We start from the raw sequence: 8,059 nt of genomic DNA on the forward strand, positions 1-8,059 counted from the left end.
GCCTGTCCAGACACCTCAGAAAGCACAAGGGAGGGGAGATGTTACCATTGAGCTGGTGCAGACGCTTCTTTAAGCCCCTTCATTCCAAATATCTTCCTTCCCACAGGAAGAATTCTCATCCCCCCAAGTTCCCTGAATCAGGGGAGTCATGGTCTTGAATATCTTCTACCTCAACCAAGGAGATGGTTATGTATCTTACCTCCCAAGATCTTAGATGAGGATGTGTTTCGGTCTCACAGGTAAATGAGCATCCATCTTCTTTTTCTTTTTTAATTTTTTAATGTTTTTTAAAAATTTATTTCTGAGAGAGAGAGAGAGAAATACAGTGTGAGCAGGGGAGGGTCAGAGAGAGAGGGAGACACAGAATCCGAAACAGACTCCAGGCTCTGAGCTGTCAGTCAGCACAGAGCCCAACGTGGGGCTCAAACCCACGAACCGTGAGATCATGACCTGAGCTGAAGTCGGCTGCCCAACCGACTGAGCCACCCAGGCGCCCCTCTAAGTAACTCTTTAGTGCAGCCTCACCTTCAGCATCCCAGACACTAATGAGCCCCCTAGTAAAGACTTGGACTTTGGACTCCCAGGGACAAACAGGAACTGTGGTAAAATACCCTTGTTACAATAATGCTTTAGGAGGCTCTAAGTGGAAAAAAGAAGAAGCATGCTTAATAAAACTCTTCTCAAACTTCTTAATGAGTACATAATCCATTTGTAGTCAAAAGAATAGACAGTCTGCCTAAACTCCATGTGGCTTAGTTATCTATCTTCTTGGAAAAAAATCACTAAAAATTCTATAAAACTCCTAATATAATCCTAATTCCTAATAGTCCTATACTCCACATAACACTTTTATGGATGAAATTTGGTAATAAATATTATTAATGATGTGATAACCTCTACCAACAGAAAACAAAAGTGAGAGAATAGATTCTTCTTTGTTAAGTCTATCATGGAGCAAGAGTTCTTGTCCCCTTCAAGGGTCCCTCCAGGTGGACTAAATCACATGGGCATGAGACAGATTAACAGGTGAAAATCAAATGTAATAGTGTACATACAGGGAATCCACACAGACATGGAGACTGAAAGACAGACAAAATGAGGTATAAGTGTCATCCTGAACGAAGGACACAGGGGCGGGGGTCTGGAATTTCAGAGGAAAGGAATGCACTTCATAGGGGGATAAGAAGAGGAGCAGATGTTTGGTAATTAGAATGTTTGTCTTGCCACACGGATGTGTCACTCAGATAAAATTTATCTCTGCTAATAACCTTTATTCTGGGAAAGACCCAAATTTAGATTCTTCTATGTAGTGGGTGGCTCAGTCAGTTAAGTGTCTGATTCTTAATTTCTGCTCAGGTCATGATCTCAGGGTTGTGAGATCAAACCCCACATCAGACTTCACACTGGGCGGGGAGCCTACTTGGGATACTCTCTCGCTCCCCTCTGCCCATCCCCTGTTCACACGTGCTCTCCCTACCTTGGTCTCAATAAACAAACAAATACATAAATAATAAAAGAAAAAAGAATAGATTATTCTATGTAGTTAAAAAAGGGGCAGAAGTTTCTCTTGAGCCCACAGGGTCTTAATTGTTTTCAGCTCAAAATAATCTTTATTCCAGAATGGCCCATCTTACCATGGCCTGCCCTCAGCCCCTGCAACTGCATGGTAGTTTCTCTCCTGGAGAAATCAGAGATCATGACCTGAACCGAAGTTGGACGCTTAACTGACTGAGCCACCCAGACACCCCAACAATGACTGTTTGAGTTACTTTTCCCAAAACTGTGCTCATGTTCAAGGTTGCTGGGCACAGCTTTTATCAGTAGGAAATTAGGAAATATTTCATACAGTTAACTTAATCATTTCTATCCCAGTTTCTATTTTTAATGAAGTACACAATTCAATAATAGTAACTTGCTTTAGTAAAGAAAACTGGAGGCATCTGGGTGGCTCAGTCAGTTGAGCGTCCGACTTCGGCTCAGGTCATGATCTCATGACTCATGGGTTTAAGCCCCCCCATTGGGCTCTGTGCTGACAGCTAAGAGTCTAGGGCCTGCTTCAGATTCTGTGTCTCTCTCTCCTTCTCTGGCCCTCCTGTGCTCATGCTCTGTCTCTGTCTCTCAAAGATAAATAAACATTAAAACGATATTTTTAAAAGAAAACAGAAAACGGTGAGTTAGGCAATAAATGACAACCGCTTAAAGAGAAAAGGACCTTGACACTGGTCTTCTCCTGTTTTTTTTCCTGTTTTCAGACACAACATGGTTTAGTGGTGTTTCTAAAACACAAGCAAACTGATAACTCAATATAGTGCCTTTGTTGGAACCAGCCGGTTGGATCATTACAAAACAGATTTCTTCTGTTTTGTTTCATGTTTCTTTAAAATGGCTCCCAGTTTGTGGTGGTAAATTGTTTTTAAATGATGGGTTCTCTGAGACCAATAAGGCGTGTATTCTCTTCTTGAAGATTAATATTATTTTCTGCTCCATCTATCTCACTGTGGAAAATGGCGGCAGCGGTGCAAGTTACAGCAGGCTGGGAAGGCTGGTGAGACCCGGCCATCTGGGCCTGGATTGGTTTCACAGCTCTTTGAAAGTGAGCCGGGGTGAACAGAGGAAGTTTGTTTAAAACACTTTGTCATGCTGCAAGGCCAATAACTAGTTGGGCAGGCCAAAGATAGGACAGGGCTATAGGCCCCTAGACAGTTCATCAGAGAACTTGTATTACTAAACTAGAAATCACACACCTGGAAAAAAAAAAAAAAAACAGGGCAAGAAATGCTATTGTAAAAGTGATATAAAGAAACTCTCTGCTCCCCAGAGAAATGGCTTTCAATAGCTTCTCATTTTTATTAATATATGCTGTTATATAATAAAAACAAAGAAAAAAATAATGCCCAGAAGTTATGTTTTCGGGGCAAAAACATTTTACAAATCTCTCAATATATGTGAGAAAGGATTGTGAGTAAATGTTCTACTGTTATCAGGTGTTATGCAAACTTGCTAGACTTCAATGTATGTAGAAGTGAAAAAAGTCTAAATTAAGACTCCACCTGTCTTTTTTTTTAACGTTACTAACTATCCACAAATAAGGGAAAGGTACCAATAGATTACAGGATTAAATTAGGAAGCATAACAAATGATGAAAGTAAATGAGATTTCATTTCATATTTAAAATAACAATGTTTTGCATTTAAATGAAATTCTACCTTAAAATGCAGCCAGCATATGTTAAAAAAAAAAAAGGAAAGCAAGTTTTCTCTTACCTTGTGGAGGGGGGTAACAGATGTGCCCAGATGGAGAGCTATTTATTCTAGTCCTCAAACATTCACTAAGTATTATAATTTATGTATCATTTTCATATAGTCAAATGTCATAGATGGATTTGATTAAATTATAAATGTTAACATTATGTAAGAATCTTGTGCAAAAGTGTCAGGTTGCAGTTAGCTTGCCACCATAAAATTTTTAGAAGTTTCAAGCAATCCAAAGATTCTGTACAAGTAAATGGAAAAGAAAATAATATTTCTCACCCAGGAAAGTCAACTTGATCTGATAAATTGACTTCAGGTTACAAAATCACCAGATGCCACTGAGGATGTCCTCAAGTAGAACCTTCCTTCCATCCTTAAAATGATGAAAAAATAATATAGAATTGTGACTAAATTCTTCAGTCTCACAAAATAACATCAGTTTTATTAGAGGTGCCTCTCCCTGTTTCTATAAGTTCACACTACCACCATCTACTGGGTGCACGTGCGCACACACACACACACACACACTCACACACAGAGTCAATAGTTTCTTTGCTGAGTTTCCAGAGACTGAACCCCCATTCAGCCTGTCCCCAGTGCCATCTTTGCCACCTCCCACATTTTCTCTAAAACAGTAGGAAAATCCTGCACACTTCAAAAAAGAGTTGGAATAAAATCTCGAATCACAGTTGATGAATTTACAGGCTAGCAATTCTGAATCTGACAGTGTCTATCAAACCTGGGTCCAAATCTTGAACTCCAATGACTACCTGCCTCCGCCACCTTGGAATCATCACTTATTCCTTTGGGGTTCCATTTCCTTGTAGGTAGAATAGAATTATATCAACGGTAGGCCTTGGTGGGAGGATTACAGATAATGGGAGTGAAGCACCCAGTGCCCAGGGCTGGCAAGTGTGGCTACTACTCGGTCACTTAACACTTGTGAAACTCTTGATGCTTTGGGAAACAGATTCTCTCTAGAACCAGATTCGCTATTTGCACAGTCTTCTGTACCATTAAAAAAAGTTATACAGTTTTAAAATGAGGGGATGCTTTGGCCACTCATGAGTTGTCTGCCTTCTCTCCTCCAGGTGTATTTCACTGTTTGATTCTACTTGGATTGGAAAGTATATTCATTGGCCACGGGTGCTCCCAACCAAGCACCACAAACAAATGGCTTAAACAGAAACTTACCACCTCACAGTTCTGGAAGCTAGAAGTCCAAGATCAAAGTCCCAGCAGAGTTGGTTCCTTCTGAGGCCATGAGGAAGAATCTGTTCTAGGCCTCTTCCCCAGCTTCCCGGGTTTTGCTGGCAATTTTTGGCATCCCTTGCCTATAGGACCATCATCCCCGTCTCTGCCTTCACATGGCGTTCTGTCTGTGTGTATGTCTGTGTCCAAATTTTCCCTTTTTACAAGGACACAGTAGCACTGGACTAGAGCCCAAATAATTCCACTATGATGTCATCTTTAATTACATCTGCAAGGACACTTGGAACATCAACATATGGGGGGGAGGGGGTTGTACAATTCAACCCAGAACAGAAGGTTATAAGATGCTCATCATTTCCATAAGTTTTCTGGACCATAAACTCCAAAGGAAATAAGCAAGACCTAATTATAACTCTGGTTGTCAGTCTTTTCACAATGCAAGCCGTCTGTTCTGGGCACGAATGTATAACATTCTATACATAACAGAAAGGATCTGACCTTCCTACAGATAGAGCAGATCTTTCTAGAATTCTATGCTTTTTTTATAGAAACGCCACATTAATGTCCTAAATTTGTTTTTCACTTACATCTATTGCAATTAATAGTTCAGCTCACAGTCACTCCATTGACAAGGTGAGATTTCAGAAACCCTGCAATAGAAAATAGAAAACAGGACGCAGCTTGACCAAAAGCCTAACAAAGAGCTTCACCTACATACGTGAACATTTTGATGTTGCTCAAAACAAAGGAGCCAAAACTCTGAGGCTGGGAGGTGTTTTCGTTATGACAAAATTCTCTTCAGGTAGATTTTTCTTATTGGTTTTCTGTTTGTGTTATTTGAAGAAGTGATCCAGACACAGAATTTTTTTTAATGGGGAAGGGCTGCCTGCACAAAAGATCTGTAGTAATAATAAAGGCCTCCCTCTGTGCCTCCCAGCTACTCACTTCCCCTCCCCGGAGGCAACCCCTGCTGCCAGGGTTTTTAGGCTCCACAATTAGAAACAAAGACACCTGTAAACTCACACCAAAGATAGTCCTGCACCTGGCAGGGGTTTTTTTCTCTCTTTACCTTGTATCTTGAAGATCCTGCCCCTATCAGTAGCTGTTTCATTAGTTGTAACAGCTGCATTCATTGTGTTCCAAAGTCAGGATTGCTCCGGGGTAGGAATTTTATCTCCACAAGTAATGCAGTGTTCTCACAATACTATAATGCGTCCCCTCTCCATGCCCCACTCCTGCTAAGGACAGAGAAGGCAGGTTTGTGCCTAAAACAAATATCACACGGAAAGATGGACAGACCTAATCAAGGCTTTCAATGGTACCGTTGTGCTGGAAAAGTTCTGTTTCATAACTTGCAGTTTAAAAAAATGTTAAAAATCAGGCTCAGGAATTGTTGTTTCCCTGCCTGGCCTCCCTTACTAGTTCCTTTACTAATGGAATTTGCAAGTGAAGGAGTCATTAATTCCACACCTCCATTGCCAACAGCCATAGTGACTCCATCCTAGGGCTGGAATACGATTTATTTGGAATTCCTTTATTGTTGAACATTTAGGTGGTTTGTACTTGTTAAGCATTCAAAATAATGCTGGAATTCACTTACCTGTGACCTTTTTGAGGGGCACAAATTGCCAAATTGACTCCCAGAAATAAATTAAGCGTTTGTTTTTAACATTTGAGAGCATGGGTCCCTTTGAGAATCCAATGGAATTTTTATCTCTCCTCAGAAAACAAAAGACAAATCCGCACAGAAGTTTGCATGCAATTTTAGGGAAACTTCGTCCCTTGCAACTGACCCCAGGTTAAGAACCTGTAAGGGCACAAGTCTAAACGTCTAAACCAAACTGACTCCATGACAGGCTTTAAGTTTCCCCTCTAAACTAGAAGGCCTGAGTTTCGGCTTCCCCGAAACTACCAGATAGTTAACACATTGCCCAAGGCAGGAGTAACCACCGTTGCAACACCCAATCAAGAAAGGCCAGCGACCACCCTCCACATTGTTAAGGGAGAGGCCTGGAGATAGAAACTATAGATAGGACCCTGTTACCTAATGTTAAAGTTAACCCGTTAGTCGTCCAATAAGACCCTAGGCTCGCTCTGTGATTGGTTAAATTTAAAGGTACTCTAAACGTTGTAATTGGATCCCGCCAAAAGTAACATATACTCTAGACAATGTGTATGGTCAAATCCGCTGTCAATGATGTTGTATAATTATGATTGGATCACTGTTCCCATGTCACAACTTCTGTAACTCCCCCGTCACAAACCCCATAAAAACCCTACTCTGCCCTTGTTCGGGGCTCTCAGCACGAATCCACGCACTGGTGAAGTCTGTGAGCCCGAGCTCGAGCCCGTAATAAAGCCCTTTGCCTTTGCATGCGTGACTCGGTCTCCCTGGTGGTCTCTGGTCGGTGAGGATACTGCGATCTGGGTATAACAAACCTAGTATCAAATTATGCTCCCATCAACAATGTAAATTCTTCTTTGCTCACACCTTCACTTTCTTCCCAAACTTTTTACTGATTTTATACATGAAAAAAGTATACTACCCTTAATTTTTTGATTGCTGATGATAATGAAATGTGAACACCTTTTTAAAAAATTGATTTGGTCATATATTGTTTTTATACATTACTTATTCAAGTCTTTTACATAATGACTTGGTTTTTAAATGTTAAATACAATTTTTTAACTCAACACAATAAAGACAGACGATAAAATGGAAACATCCAAGCCCTAGGCATTGCCTGGACTAAACGGAATCTTTGATCTAAGAATGTCAGATTCCAATGTTGCATGTTTCATATGTTCCACTAGAGGGCAATATTAGCTTGTCTATTATTCTCTGGCTTCAAGAGCTTTGAGACTGTTTCCTAAAAAACGTGTTTTTCTAAAAAAAATTTACAAAGAGTAGAAAGTTATAAATACTTCATTATGCATACATTATTATATAAAATAACATTTTAAATGTTCTATTTAATTTCTTACAACACAAGAAAATGTACAAATGGAATTTAAATTATCATCATCAGTGCTTTAGAGGAAAACTATGACTTCATTAGTATTTACTATTACACAGATTTACTAAAATTATCATAACTTATAGAATGGTGTTTACAGCATGATTTAGAATCAAAACTTCATTAATCGTTAGTATAAAAAACTGAAGAAAAGCAACTGACTCCTGAAAAGCCATTCTTGAAAGGCAACTGGATTAATTCTTGGTTCCAAAAATTTATTACAATTTGGCTGGCCATGTACACCAGATATAACCTGATTTCTTCTTGTAACTCAATATTTACTTGGGGAGCATGGGTGCCTCAGTTGGTTGAGCATCTGATTTGGCATGATCCCAAGGTTGTGGGATCAAGCCCCCCCGTCAGGCTCTGCACTGAGCTTGGAGCCTGTTCGGGATTCAAGCCCCTTGTCTGACTAGGCTCTGAGATGGGCATTGAGCATGGAGCCTGCTTAAGATTCTCTCTCTTTCTCTCTCCCCGTACACATCTCCCCTGCTCGCACACACGTTCTCTCCTGTCTCTATCTCTCTCTCATAGATACATATATAGGTAGATAGATGATAAATAGACAGATAGATAGAT

At 40.2% G+C, this 8,059-nt stretch overlaps 1 long non-coding RNA gene across 1 annotated transcript; it reads right to left on the reverse strand.

The window, feature by feature from the left end:
* Nucleotides 1-3,536: 3,536 nt before the first annotated feature.
* LOC120238306 lies at nucleotides 3,537-6,232 on the reverse strand. The gene is made up of 3 exons (XR_005530175.1): nucleotides 6,064-6,232; nucleotides 5,051-5,113; nucleotides 3,537-3,624 (listed from the first exon to the last, which is right to left on the reverse strand). It is a non-coding gene; the product is annotated as an uncharacterized LOC120238306 (long non-coding RNA).
* Between the last annotated feature and the right edge of the window lie 1,827 nt (nucleotides 6,233-8,059).

The sequence above is a fragment of the Hyaena hyaena genome, unplaced genomic scaffold (genome assembly GCF_003009895.1).
Source record: "Hyaena hyaena isolate Hyena2069 unplaced genomic scaffold, ASM300989v1 scaffold_203, whole genome shotgun sequence".
NCBI classification, from domain to species: domain Eukaryota; kingdom Metazoa; phylum Chordata; class Mammalia; order Carnivora; family Hyaenidae; genus Hyaena; species Hyaena hyaena.